The sequence below is a fragment of the Entelurus aequoreus genome, linkage group LG27, assembly GCF_033978785.1.
Source record: "Entelurus aequoreus isolate RoL-2023_Sb linkage group LG27, RoL_Eaeq_v1.1, whole genome shotgun sequence".
Taxonomy (NCBI): domain Eukaryota; kingdom Metazoa; phylum Chordata; class Actinopteri; order Syngnathiformes; family Syngnathidae; genus Entelurus; species Entelurus aequoreus.
The window spans coordinates 13,690,637-13,703,899 of NC_084757.1; the positions used below are offsets into that span (position 1 = coordinate 13,690,637).

Below are 13,263 nucleotides of genomic sequence, written 5' to 3' on the forward strand. Positions count from 1 at the left end.
AAATTAAAACTGAACTGGCTACAAAGTAAACAAAAACAGAATGCTGGACGACAGCAAAGACTTACTGTGGAGCAAAGACGGCGTCCACAATGTACATCCGAACATGACATGACAATCAACAATGTCCCCACAAAGAAGGATAAAAACAACTGAAATATTCTTGATTGCTAAAACAAAGTAGATGCGGGGAATATCGCTCAAAGTAAGCCATGAAACTGCTACAGGAGAATACCAAAATAAGAGAAAAAGCCACCAAAATAGGAGTTCAAGACAAGAAGTAAAACACTACACACAGGAAAACAGCAAAAAAACTCCAAATAAGTCACAGTGTGATGTGACAGGTGGTGACAGTACACCTACTTTGAGACAATAGTGATGCATGCTTGGTTATGCTTTAAAGTCATATCCAACAATTGCGACAAAGACTTTTTACTGTCAACTGAGTTTAGTTTTTTAATGATTTCTGCTGGTGGTGTGTGCCTCCGGGTATTTTCAACGCAAAAAATGTGCCTTGGCTCAAAAAAGGTTGAAAAACACGGCACTATACTACATCAAATAAAAATTATATTTTGCAAAAAAAAGGCCTTTTTAGAAATAAACTGTCCTTTTGAGAGACGCTTGGTGCTCTCTGCGGTTCCGGTTGAATTTTACGCGTTTCCAAGATGTCGCAATACATCTTGTTTTTTGTCGAAAAACCATCCCCAGAATTGTCAGTTCCACTCGGCGGGCGACCACTGCGAGCGATGCCAGGAGGGTTACCATGGAGACGCTGCCAGAAAGACCTGCCGTGCTTGCCCGTGTCCCTTTACCTGGAACAAGTTAGTCCCCCGTCCAATGCACGTTCAATGTCATACCACAAGGCAGCTGAAGATAGTGTGTTCTCATGCTGCTATCGTCCTTCCAGTATGGCGTCGGCCTGCCTGGAAGTTGGCTCTGGAGTGGTTGAATGTTTGTGCAATCCCGGCTACACGGGATCCACATGTGAGAGGTTTGTTGACAAGTGGATTGCTCGTTCACGCACTCAAAAACACACACCGTCCGATCTTTGGTGGTTCTTTTCCTGCCTTGAAGATGTGCACCTGGTTACTACGGCAACCCCCTGGCACGCGGAGGCAGCTGCAAGCCGTGCGAGTGCGACCTCAACAGCAGGCTGGACCTTTGTCACCCCCTGACTGGAGGTAAGGGACCTCATAGGACGAGGACAGTGGGCATACGCAGATAATCAATAAGCTACTCATTGATGTTTTGCTTGATATTTTTTCACCCAATCTTGCTCAAATCTTACACACGCATGTGCTTGTCAGCCCCTTAATTGTGTGTACCACATTTGGTGGCTACACTCTGAAATTACAAGTGGGATTTGTAGAGCTGAGTGAGAAATTTCAAGTCAATCCGACTGACACAGGCAACAGAATATTTTTTTGTTGATAATTAATTTTGATATTTTTTTTGTAAATACATTTCAAACCATTTTTTTTTTAGAATTGTTTTCATTGTATATTATTTATAACAATATTATGTAATTATTATTATTATGTTTTATATATATTTTTCATAATATAAAACATATAGGCCGTGATTTTTTGAATTGTTTTAATTATATATTATTAATAACAATATTATGTAATTATTACTATTATGTTTCATATATATTTTACATAATATAAAACATATAGGGTGTGATCTACTAAGATCCAAATATCATGTGCTAAACAATATGTGCAAACTATGTGTGTACTATTAGTGGGTGTGTTGCGTGTGATCTATTAAATTTGTTCATAATTAATTTTGATATTTTTTTGTAAATACACTACCGTTCAAAAGTTTGGGGTCACCCAAACAATTTTGTGGAATAGCTTTCATTTCTAAGAACAAGAATAGACTGTCGAGTTTCAGATGAAAGTTCTCTTTTTCTGGCCATTTTGAGCGTTTAATTGACCCCACAAATGTGATGCTCCAGAAACTCAATCTGCTCAAAGGAAGGTCAGTTTTGTAGCTTCTGTAACGACCTAAACTGTTTTCAGATGTGTGGACATGATTGCACAAGGGTTTTCTAATCATCAATTAGCCTTCTGAGCCAATGAGCAAACACATTGTACCATTAGAACACTGGAGTGATAGTTGCTGGAAATGGGCCTCTATACACCTATGTAGATATTGCACCAAAAACCAGACATTTGCAGCTAGAATAGTCATTTACCACATTAGCAATGTATAGAGTGTATTTCTTTAAAGTTAAGACTAGTTTAAAGTTATCTTCATTGAAAAGTACAGTGCTTTTCCTTCAAAAATAAGGACATTTCAATGTGACCCCAAACTTTTGAACGGTAGTGTATATTTTAAACTTTTAAAAAAATTGTTTTCATGATATATTATGTAATTATTTCATATATTTTTAATGTATATTTTTCATAATATAAAATATATAGGGCCTGATCTACAAAACCCAAAACCAGTGAAGTTGGCCCGTTGTGTAAATGGTAAATAAAAACAGAATACAATGATTTGCAAATCCTTTTCAACTTATATTCAATTGAATAGACTGCAAAAACAAGATATTTAACGTTTGAACTAGTAAACTTTGTTATTTTGTGCAAATAATAGCTCATTTTGAATTTGATGCCTGCAACATGTTTCAAAAAAGCTGGCACAAGTGGCAAAAAAAGACTGAAAAAGTTGAGGAATGCTCATCAAACACTTATTTGGAACATCCCACAGGTGAACAGGCTAAATGAGAACAGGTGGGTGCCATGATTGGGTATAAAAGTAGCTTCCATGAAATGCTCAGTCATTCACAAACAAGGATGGGGCGAGGGTCACCACTTTGTGAACAAATGGGTGAGAAAATAGTCCAACAGTTTAACAACAAGATTTCTCAATGAGCTATTGCAAGGAATTAAGGGGTTTCACCATCTGCAGTTCGTAATCAGCAAAAGGTTCAGAGAATCTAGAGAAATCACTGCACGTAACCTTAAATGCCCGTGACCTTCGATCCCTCAGGCTGTACTGCATCAAAAGGCGACATCAGTGTGTGAAGGATATCACCACATGGGCTCAGGAACACTTCAGAAAACCACTGTCAGTAACTACAGTTGGTCGCTACATCTGTAAGTGCAAGTTAAAACTCTACTATGCAAAGCCAAAACCATTTATCAACAACACCCAGAAACGCAGCTGGCTTCGCTGGGCCTGAGCTCATCTAAGATGGACTGATACAAAGTGGACAAATGTTCTGTGGTCTGACGAGTCCACATTTCAAATTGTTTTTGGAAACTGTGGACGTTGTGTTCTCCAGAACCATCCGGATTGTTATAGGTGCAAAGTTCAAAAGCCAGCATGTGTGATGGTATGGGGGTGTATTAGTGCCCAAGGCATGGGTAACTTATACATCTGTGAAGGCACCATTAATGCTGAAAGGTACATACAGGTTTTGGAGCAACATATGTTGCCATCCAAGCAACGTTATCATGGACGCCCCTGCTTATTTCAGCAAGACAATGCCAAGCCACGTGTTACAACAGTGTGGCTTCGTAGTAAAAGAGTGCGGGTACTAGACTGGCCTGCCTGTAGTCCAGACCTGTGTGGCGCATTATGAAGCGTAAAAACCACAATGGAGACCCCGGACTGTTGAACAAGCTGTACATCAAGCAAGAATGGGAAATAATTCCACATGAAAATTGCTCTCCTCAGTTCCAAAACAATTACTGAGTGTTGTTAAAAGGAAAGGCCATGTAACACAGTGGTAAAAATGCCTCTGTGCCAACTTTTTTGCAATGTGTTGCTGCCATTAAATTCTAAAAACAAAAAACAAAAATGTTTCTCAGTTGGAACATTAAATATCTTGTCTTTGCAGTCTATTCAATTGAATATACGTTGAAAAGGATTCACAAATCATTATATTCTGTTTTTATTTACCATTTACACAACGTGCCAACTTCACTGGTTTTGGGTTTTGTAGATTAAAACCCTCAAAGGTCCCCTTTAATGTTAACACAACTGAAAAAAAATCTGGAAACTTACACCATGATCTAGATTTGCAACAAAATGAATTATTTAGTGGCTCATGCACCACACACCTCTACAAGGTTTTGAAAAAAATGCCTTTGTGTAATTTGTTCTGCTAACTAACATAAATACAATAATTGTGGGTGGAAATAAATGCATTTAAATGTTTTTCATTAAATAAAGAGGCTTGTATTTATTTGCCTGCATTGCAAGTTTGAAAGAAAAAATATTAAGAAAAGTACTCTAAAAGATGTATTATGATTATTATTGCATTTATGTTGTTTATAGAGTGCATCTCATCTGGCGACAGCAGCTCTGAGGAACACCGCCAGGGTGAGCTTCTCCATGTAACTATAAGCACTAATCATCACCAGAGCAAAGACTCGGAGGGTTCCAACTGTAGTACTAAGAATAGTAGTAGTAGTGGTAGCATTATTGCTCCCTCTGCTTGTTATCAAGTGCCAGGTTTGGAGTGCTGCAGCGACACTTTGCTGCTCTCCGTGAGGAGTGAGGGCGGCCTGCGTGGGCTGATGCTGCAGCTTCAGACCACCAGTGACGTCTCTGGTTCCGTGTTTAAGCTGAGCAGCCTTCGGGGGAACGTCTCTGTCACCGAGGTATGCGCGCATTTACCGAGCGTGACTGCTTGCTGATTTAGAGACTATGGTGGCCTAACATGTGTTGGCATTGTCGCCTGTGCTGCAGAGCCTGGTGAGGAGGCTTGTCACTGATAAGAGATATCTAGACCTAAAAACGGATCAACAGGAAGAAGACGTCAAAACGGTCCGAGAAGACTTGGACCAGCTCGTGGACATGGTAAACACTCATTGCGCTAAAAACTCATTTATATTAGGTGAAAATGTCACAACATCAATAAGCCCAGCGGATTGCACCTCGGGACACGCCCACGGACTCTCACCTCCTGCACGCGTCACTATGGCGGCAATCTATCAGCAATCAGCACACCTGGAGCTGATGATCAGACTTGCCTTTATAACCCTGCTCAACCTACTATCCCGGGCCAGAACGTAACCATCTGTTCGTGTAACACCTCCGTTCCCGCGTTGACGAGCTGTGTGTCTCGTCATTCCTTGTTCCTCTGCTTCCCGGACTGCCTCTTGGATCTCGACCTCCCGCTTGGACACGGACCTCCTACGCCCCGCTATAGCCCCCGACTTCCTGCTTGTTTCACGGATCTGTGAGCCTGCCCTGCCTCTTTTGGACATGCCTCTCGCTCAACACTAATGGTAACACTCAGCAAGTAATTCCCACACATAGTCACACACCACACACTCTTGGATTTTTGTCACACACCATTCTCTAGTTTAATATATTTATTGTTTGTTATTATATATATAGAATATATATATAATACATCATAGTGTTAAATACTACGCCCCTTGTGTCTGTGCCGTCTACTCCCCCCGTACACAACTGAAAAGACGCCTAAAGGGGTCCTATTATGAGTTAGCTAACACACCTCAGAAAGTACTTGGCTCTCCAAGTACCACTATAATAATAACCATTATAATGACCCACATTAAAATACAGTAGCGTAGTAGGCCTAAATAGTCATTAAAAACAAGGCAGACGTTTTATTTAACAAGCACATTTAATATTTTTGGCCACTGTAACTTTACACAGAACAGTAACACTGTATTTGGATATTTAATTTAGTGATTCTTTGGCGTACCACTAGGTGGATCCCGCGTACCACAGTTTGAGAATCACTGGTCTTTATAAGATGTAATGGTGGTTCTTTGGTCAAAAGTTTGCATGGATCATGTTTCTTACCGTCTGTTGCACTGTTTTGTGGACAGTCCTATTTACATGCCAAAGCCCCTCTCCAGGCCAAGCCCCCTTCGACTGCGTCTCCTCCCTGTCAGCCATGTTGTAGTTTTTAGCGCGTCCATATCGAGTCTACTTCTGACTACTACAACTGACAGATATACAGACGTGGTCAAAAGTTTACATACACTTGTGAAGGACATATTGTCATGGCTGTCTTGAGTTTCCAATAATTACTATAACTCTTATTTTTTTGAGATAGAGTGATTGGAGCACATACTCCGCTGATGTAACTTTAGGCAAAATACGTCACTGAAGGATGTATTGCGTCTCCAGACTTGTTTAACTTGTACGGGAAATCAATACTGCGACCACTTGACAAAGTCCCCATTGGGAGTCTCCATTACTGGTGTTATTAACAACAATATCAGATACGCGGACGACACATCGTTCTCACGGCAACAACCAAAGAAGGCATCCAGCAACTTCAGGACCAAACTAACAACAATGGTGAAAAAAACTGCAAGAAGACAAAGTGCACGGTCATCTTGAAATCTGAAACACCCCCGACCTGTACTCCGAAGTTAGGAGACACCACGATTGAACAGGTCAACACCTTCAACTATCTCGGCTCTGTTGTCTGTTTGTCGTTGTACGAACGAGATATGTAAACGGATGTGCTTAGCCAAGGAAGTCCTCAAGAAAACGTAGCCTGAAAGCTCTCAATGCCGACCAAGATCCGCATCCTTCAAACTTTGATCTGGCCAGTGCTTCTTTACGGCTCAGAAACATGGGACTCTAAACGCTGTAACCAGCACAAACATCAAAGCCTGAGAAATGTGGTTCTATAGGAGTATGCTCAAGATTTCTTGCGTCGAAAGAGTTACCAATGACGAGTCTAGAAAGACAGACCGCTCCTCCAGCCAAGGAAGCCTTCAAGAAAATGTAGCCTGAAAGCTCTCAATGCCGACCAAGATCCGCATCCTTCAAACTTTGATCTGGCCAGTGCTTCTTCACGGCTCACAAACATGGGACTCTAAACGCTGTAACCCGCAGAAACATTGAAGCCGGAGAAATGTGGTTCTATAGGTGTATGCTCAAGATTTCTTGGGTCGAAAGAGTTACCAATGACGAGTTCAGAAAGACAGACAGCTCCTCCAGCCAAGGAAGCCTTCAAGAAAATGTAGCCTGAAAGCTCTCAATGCCGACCAAGATCCAAGTCCTTCAAACTTTCATCTGGTCAGTGCTTCTTTACGGCTCAGAAACATGGGACTCTAAACGCTGTAACCCACAGAAACATTGAAGCCGGAGAAATGTGGTTCTATAGGCGTATGCTCAAGATTTCGTGGGTCGAAAGAGTTACCAATGACGAGTCTAGAAAGACAGACCGCTCCTCCAGCCAAGGAAGCCTTCAAGAAAATGTAGCCTGAAAGCTCTCAATGCCGACCAAGATCCGCATCCTTCAAACTTTGATCTGGCCAGTGCTTCTTCACGGCTCACAAACATGGGACTCTAAACGCTGTAACCCGCAGAAACATTGAAGCCGGAGAAATGTGGTTCTATAGGTGTATGCTCAAGATTTCTTGGGTCGAAAGAGTTACCAATGACGAGTTCAGAAAGACAGACAGCTCCTCCAGCCAAGGAAGCCTTCAAGAAAATGTAGCCTGAAAGCTCTCAATGCCGACCAAGATCCGTGTCCTTCAAACTTTGATCTGGCCAGTGCTTTCTTTACGGCTCAGAAACATGGGACTCTAAACGCTGTAACCAGAAGAAACATCAAAGCCTGAGAAATGTGGTTCTATAGGCGTATGCTCAAGATTTCTTGGGTCGAAAGAGTTACCAATGACGAGTCCAGAAAGACAGACAGCTCCTCCAGCCAAGGAAGCCTTCAAGAAAATGTAGCCTGAGCCTCTCAATGCCGACCAAGATCCGCGTCCTTCAAACTTTGATCTGGCCAGTGCTTCTTTACGGCTCAGAAACATGGGACTCTAAACGCTGTAACCAGAAGAAACATCAAAGCCTGAGAAATGTGGTTCTATGGGCGTATGCTCAAGATTTCTTGGGTCGAAAGAGTTACCAAAGACGAGTCCAGAAAGAGAGACAGCTCCTCCAGCCAAGGCAGCCTTCAGGAAAATGCAGCCTGAAAGCTCTCAATGCCGACCAAGATCCGCATCCTATAAACTTTGATCTGGCCAGTGCTTCTTTTGAAGCCGTAGAAATGTGGTTCTCTAGGCGTATGCTCAAGATTTCTTGGGTCGAAAGAGTTACCAATGATGAGACAGCTCCTCCAGCATATCGAACGTGGCCAGAAAAAGTTCCTAGGGCAAGGAATCCATAGAAGATCTCTGCCTCAACGAGAAAATCCTTGGGAAGAAAGCCAGAGGACCTAGATTGCAATTTCTGAAGCAACGCCAACGCTCGAACCTTAACTGACACAACGCACCAATGGAAAGACCTCGGCGTGCTCCGTTCGAGTTCATATGCCATGTAGTTCGCCGAGACCCGTATGGGGCATGGGACACCAGACAGAGAGAAGTCACTTGAGTTTCACATTCCAAATTGCTTGTTTGGAGCAAGTATGAAGGAAGGCAAGATTGTGATTTGAACATCTCCGCCATGCCTCGATGGCTTAATTTCACATTTTAGAAACACACAAAAACTGGTACCAAAAGTTGATTTTGCATAGTAGGAGCCCTTTAGGCAGAGTCCAACTACAGTTAGCAAACAATAATGCTAAGTTAATAACCACTGCAAATGCTAATTGTGTAGTGTCTATAATTGGATTACTGTAAAGGCTCCAATTAACGTCTCAGTTCAATTAAGTCTACAAAAGCAAATAAACGCCAGAGTCTCACATTACAGTAATAACAGTTGTGGCTGTAGGCAACTCTCTAATGTTGTTTTTTAATTAACCCCGGCTGCATTTGACGTATCATGAGAAGACATCCAGCAGCAGCCTCTCAGTGTTGTGCAACATACTTGCTAATAAAAGGAACATGTGGTCAAAGAGGGCTGCGATTACATTTCCATTTTCTAATACACTCCAAAACCAAAACAATTGTACCGAGCCTCTCTACGGCCTGCGTCCAATTAACATGATTACCACATGTGCGGCGCTAATTGTGTGCACACTTTGCGAGTGTTTTGAACCCGTGGAAAATTGGAAATTGAAACTGACTCACCTCACTGTGGAAGCAATTTGCTCCGGCTGTACAGAACACACAAGAACCACCGCCATCACCCCCTGAAACACAAACGCAAAAATAGATGCTTGCTTTTTGGAGCATTTTTACCACATTCTACTGTTCTAACTGTACTGTGTTTACATAGTTTAGTAGTTTATTTTAAGGAGTATAGTACAATACCCAAAACCAGTGAAGTTGGCACGTTGTGTAAATGGTAAATAAAAACAGAAAACAATGGTTTGCTAATCCTTTTCAACCTATATTCAATTGAATGGACTGCAAAGACAAGATATTTAACGTTCGAACTGGTAAACCTTGTTTTTTTGCAAATATTAGCTCCTTTGAAATTTGATGCCTGCAACATGTTTCAAAAAAAGCTGGCACAAGTGGCAAAAAAGACTGAGAAATTTGAGGAATGCTCATCAAACACTTATTTGGAACATCCCACAGGTGAACAGGCTAATTGGGAACAGGTGGGTGCCATGATTAAGTATAAAAGCAGCTTCCATGAAATGCTCAGTCATTCACAAACAAGGATGGGGCGAGGGTCACCACTTTGTGAACAAATGCGTGAGAAAATAGTCGAACAGTTTACTAACAACATTTCTCAACCAGCTATCGCAAGGAATTTAGGGATTTCATCATCTATGGTGCGTAATATCATCAAAAGGTTCAAAGAATTTGGAGAAATCACTGCACGCAAGCAAGCGGCAAGGCCAAAAAACAACATTGAATGCCCTTGACCTTCGATTACTCAGGCGGTTCTGCATCAAAAAGAGACGGTGTGTAAAGGATATCACCACATTGCTGCCATTCAATTCTAAGTTAATGATTATTTGCAAAAAAAAAATATGTTTCTCAGTTGGAACATTAAAATATCTTGTCTTTGCAGTCTATTCAATTGAATATAAGTTGAAAAGGATTTGCAAATCATTGTATTCTGTTTTTATTTACCCTTATTTACCCTTTTGTAGTTTATTTTATGCAGTTTGACCACATAGATGCCAACTCTCCCTGTCCTTTAGCTGCTTTGCAGGGATGATTTAGTGTTGACTCTTTATTTCTTATGTGGAGTTTTATCATGACTCAGGTTAATTATTTACTATCTGTGCATTTTACTACATTATGGGAGCAGTAAAGTCACACAGTGAGACACAGTTTCCTATATGTGACTAACATCACCTGTGTTTTTCTGCACCTCGTACAAATCTCCCCAAACTTGTCCCAATCGTTTGTGCTGGTTTTTGCTTCAAAATTGTGCCGTTGCGGTTTTTAAGTTATTCTAAAATACATTTTCTGACTAGTAACGTCATTCAGCTCCCCCACCTTGTCAAAATCACCCCAAACTTGTTCCATTCACAGGTATTATAGTTTTTAGGGTATTAACGTTTCAATCCAATATTCATAATCAACCCTCCCCGCACCTTGTCAAAACCTCGTCAAACCAGTCCCAATTGTTGTGTGCTGCAAATATTTTTAGTCTCACTATCATATTTTTAAATCATTTTATGGTTAATTAACGTGTTAATCATAAGTAGAACCCAACTACAAAAAAGTATAAGTGTTAATAACATAAAAACTACAGTAGTTACACTACCGTTCAAAAGTTTGGGGTCACCCAAACAATTTTGTGGAATAGCCTTCATTTCTAAGAACAAGAATAGACTGTCGAGTTTCAGATGAAAGTTCTCTTTTTCTGGCCATTTTGAGCGTTTAATTGACTCCACAAATGTGATGCTCCAGAAACTCAATCTGCTCAAAGGAAGGTCAGTTTTGTAGCTTCTGTAACGAGCTAAACTGTTTTCAGATGTGTGAACATGATTGCACAAGGGTTTTCTAATCATCAATTAGCCTTCTGAGCCAATGAGCAAACACATTGTACCATTCGAACACTGGAGTGATAGTTGCTGGAAATGGGCCTCTATACACCTATGTAGATATTGCATCAAAAACCAGACATTTGCAGCTAGAATAGTCATTTACCACATTAGCAATGTATAGAGTGTATTTCTTTAAAGTTAAGACTAGTTTAAAGTTATCTTCATTGAAAAATAAGGACATTTTAATGTCGAGTGCATTACGTCCGACACTGATTGTTATTTATTACTCCGGTTCTCTTGTCTTGTTCTGTATATTGTACAGCATTTTGTATCTCTACAGTGTTTTGTATATTGTACAGCAGGGGTCACCAACCTTTTTGAAACCAAGAGCTACTTCTTGGGTACTGATTAATGCGAAGGGCTACCAGTTTGATACACACTTAAATAAATTGCCAGAAATAGCCAATTTGCTCAATTTACCTTTAACTCTATGTTATTATTAATAATTAATGATATTTACACTTAATTGAACGGTTTAAAAGAGGAGAAAACACGAAAAAAATGACAATTAAGTTTTGAAACATAGTTTATCTTCAATTTCGACTCTTTAAAATTCAAAATTCAACCGAAAAAAAAAGAGAAAAACTTAAAAAAAGAATTTATGGAACATCATTAGTAATTTTTCCTGATTAAGATTAATTTTAGAATTTTGATGACATGTTTTAAATAGGTTAAAATCCAATCTACACTTTGTTAGAATATATAACAAATTGGACCAAGCTATATTTCTAACAAAGACAAATCATTATTTATTCTAGATTTTCCAGAACAAAAATTTTAAAAGAAATTCAAAAGACTTTGAAATAAGATTTAAATTTGATTCTACAGATTTTCTAGATTTGCTAGAATCCTTTTTTTGAATTTTAATCATAATAAGTTTGAAGAAATATTTCACAAATATTCTTCGTCGAAAAAACAGGAGCTAAAATGAAGAATTGAATTAAAATGTATTTATTATTCTTTACAATAAATTTTTTTTTTACTTGAACATTGATTTAAATTGTCAGGAAAGAAGAGGAAGGAATTTAAAAGGTAAAAAGGTATATGTGTTTAAAAATCCTAAAATCATTTTTAAGGGTGTATTTTTTCTCCAAAATTGTCTTTCTGAAAGTTATAAGGAGCAAAGTAAAAAAATTTATGAATTTATTTAAACAAGTGAAGACCAAGTCTTTAAAATATTTTCTTGGATTTTCAAATTCTATTTGAGTTTTGTCTCTCTAGTCCTTACGGGCTACCTGGTGCCCGCGGGCACCGCGTTGGTGACCCCTGTTGTACAGGATTGCTTAATATTTCAATCGTTCGTTTTTTTCTTCTTGTGTAATTTATTTTTACCCCATATTTGTTCCCACTACCGCACCTTAAATTGGAGTCCTTAATCTCGTTATATGCAAATATAATGACAATAAAGTCCATTCTATTCTATAAATTTGATGAGATTTGCACTTCAAATTGATTGATTGAGACTTTTATTAGTAGGTTGCACAGTGAAGTACATATTCCGTACAATTGACCACTAAATGGTAACACCCGAATAAGTTTTTCAACTTGTTTAAGTCGGGGTCCACTTAAATTGATTCATGATACAGATATATACTATCATATATACTATCATCATAATACAGTCATCACACAAGATAATCACATTGAATTATTTACATTATTTACAATCAGGAGTGTGGAGGGGGGTGGGGTGGGGGGGTGGGGGGGTGGGGATATGGACATCAAGTAGTGGACATAGAGAGAGAGAGAGAGAGAGAGATCAGAAGGCATAAGAAAAAGAATCTGCATTTGATTGTTTACATTTGATTATTAGCAATCCGGGGAGGGTGTTAGTTTAGGGTTGTAGCTGCCTGGAGGTGAACTTTTATAGCGGTTTTGAAGGAGGATAGAGATGCCCTTTCTTTTATACCTGTTGGGAGCGCATTCCACATTGATGTGGCATAGAAAGAGAATGAGTTAAGACCTTTGTTAGTTCGGAATCTGGGTTTTGTTTGCCCATTAACGAGGATGTATCCACAATATCAAACAGTTTGTCTTCTTTGTAGACACTTCAAGTCTCCTCGCAAAAGGAGGAAGTCCTAAAGGGTGGGAATGAGGCAGAAAACGAGGCAGATAATCTAATCAGTGATGCCAAAGCTCTCCTGGCGCTGATAGACGGTAAGTCATTGAACGCATCACGACGCCGCAGCAACACGGACAGATGACATGTCAGCCAAAGCGCTAACGTACGTCTGCTATGGTTTCTTTGGCAGATTTAATAAAGTGGCCAAGTCGGGCTGCAGATGTCATGGCGCCGTACCGAAACGACTCGGAAAAGAAAAGAATCATCAAGATGACGGAGGAGGAGGAGGCTCGGCGTCTCGTCGCGGAGGAAATGAACGACGGAGGATGCGCTGCCTGGAGAGGCC

The 13,263-nt window shown here is 40.0% G+C and overlaps 1 protein-coding gene across 4 annotated transcripts in view; it reads right to left on the reverse strand.

The window, feature by feature from the left end:
* The window catches only part of ankrd29 (ankyrin repeat domain 29), a 134,077-nt gene that overhangs the window by 53,492 nt on the left and 67,322 nt on the right, over positions 1-13,263 (reverse strand). For 3 of the 4 annotated variants that reach the window (XM_062038765.1, XM_062038766.1, XM_062038764.1), the window contains one exon: positions 8,973-9,034. The exons of the other annotated variant lie outside the window; for it this stretch is intronic. The gene's annotated coding sequence lies outside the window, so the exon portion shown is untranslated. The remainder of the gene's footprint in view (positions 1-8,972; positions 9,035-13,263) is intronic. 4 annotated transcript variants of the gene reach the window in all.